Consider the following 2,125-nt stretch of genomic DNA (forward strand, 5'->3'; position numbering starts at 1 on the left):
GAACCCTCTGCGCCCCATTACCAGTTAGCCAAGAGACTCAACACCATTCTCACTCCATATATCCCTGGAGATCACAGCTTGAAGTCCTCAGCAGAGTTCCTGGAAGCCATTAGAGTTATACCCCCCAGAGGAATCACTGCCTCAATGGATGTAGAGGAGTCCTTCATGAATGAACCCGTCAATGAAACAATCCAAATGATTTTGGACCGTGTATACGGGGCACTACCACTCCATCACTGAACATCCCTGAGCATGCCCTCAGTGCCCTCCTGGAAATATATACCAAAAAGGCTCCTTTCTCTACCTACAGAGGCCGTATGTACATTCACCAAATTGACGGCGTGGTGATAGGTTCTCTTCTTGGAATCCTCTCCGCCAATTTTTACATGGGTACCATCAAACAGAGGGTCTTCATCAGTATAAGAAAACCACAAATGTTTGCAGAGTACACTGGTGACACCTTTGTCAGCGCTGAGTCGAGTGAAGAAATAGAGAGCCTGGGACATGCCTTCCACACCCACAGCTGTTTCAACTTCACTACTGGATACAGGCACGATGGTCGCCTCCCTTCCCTTGACGTCCTCATCCAGCAGTGGGAGGAACAGTTCATTACGAGGGCGAACACGAAACCTACATACCTGGGCATGTGTCTGAATGGAGACAGTGAGTGCCCTGAGAGAAAAAAAAGCAAGCCACCATCAGCGCCTTTGTCAGAAGAGCTCTCTCGCACTGCTCCTCTTGGGTGGACACCAACGGAGTGCTGGAACGTATTGCCCAGATCCTCACTGATAGTGGACATATGACTCGGGATGTAGACAAGTGCATTAGGGGAATCGTGGACAAATGGTATCAGCAAGAATCTTGCCCCGACACCTCTGATGACATCAAACTTTTCTACAAAGGAAAATTCCATAAAAAGTATAAGGAAGATGAATGTGCCCTCAGGACCATCATTGAAGGCAACGTCAACCCATCCGATCCTGAGAAGGAAATTCAAATGATCATATTCTACAGTAATAAAAAAACCAGCAGCCTGGTGATGCAAAATAACCCAGCCACCCCCAAGCAGGAGTCCTTGAAGAAAACCAACATGGTCTACCGATACAGATGATCCATCCGAGAATACCTCAGCTCCTACATTGGTATGACCACCACGCGCTTCTCCAAGAGGATTTCCTACCACGCCCAGGAGGGTGCCATCTTTAATCACACCAGAACTGCCCATAACCTGAGAATAAAAAGGAATGGCATTATCCCCAACATCGACATAATAGACTAAATGATGGACCATGGCCATCCCCAGCTCCTGGAAACCCTGCACATCAGGAGAAAGTAGCCTAACCATCCCAACACCTCCCCAGATGTACCCTAATGCTCACATACAAGAACAACCGCAACCATCAGTGCAGGAAAGAAGGCTCTGCCTGAGGAGAACTGCCTCTGGCAGCCAATGAGAAATTGACCTGACCCTGTGAGAGAGGTGCAAAATAATGAGCAGGAAGACAAGTACTGCTACTTTATTGATGAAGCGAGCTGCTTATAAAGCGGGATGCGGATGTCTACGTATTTCGCAGAGACAGCGCGTACAAAGATTTAAAGGTGACCTGAGGTCAAACTAATTCTCTATAAAACAGGACAGGTCCATACAGAAAGCAGAGTGATCAATAATGTCTGATACATAATATAAATACTTCGTTACATGTACGTAAAACATGATCATTTGAAAAGATAATAAAAATATACAATTTACAATTATGGTCATATGTGTTCGGTCGACCCCAGGTTGAATGTGAAGGCACCGAAGAAAACAGGATGTTCACCACAGAGAACACGTTGAGCAGGGACTTTACAATACTCCCCCCACCAAGATGTAGGTAACGTCTGATCAAAGCAGGTATCTGCTGGGGCAACAGAGGGAGCCCTGCTTTCTCGATGTCAACTGGAGGGGGTGGTCGCCTTCCCCAGCTTCCTCTGGAGCGGTTTGTTGGGGTGCCTTCCTGTCTGTTTTCTGGGTTTTTCGGGGACGCCCACACCGTTTCCCTGCGCATGGGGCTGTCTGAGGGGTTGCTACACCCTGCAGGAAGCTTTGGGAACTGCCTCCGACGTCCTCCTCCAGGAATGCGGG

Source organism: Macrobrachium rosenbergii, chromosome 3, assembly GCF_040412425.1.
Source record: "Macrobrachium rosenbergii isolate ZJJX-2024 chromosome 3, ASM4041242v1, whole genome shotgun sequence".
Taxonomy (NCBI): domain Eukaryota; kingdom Metazoa; phylum Arthropoda; class Malacostraca; order Decapoda; family Palaemonidae; genus Macrobrachium; species Macrobrachium rosenbergii.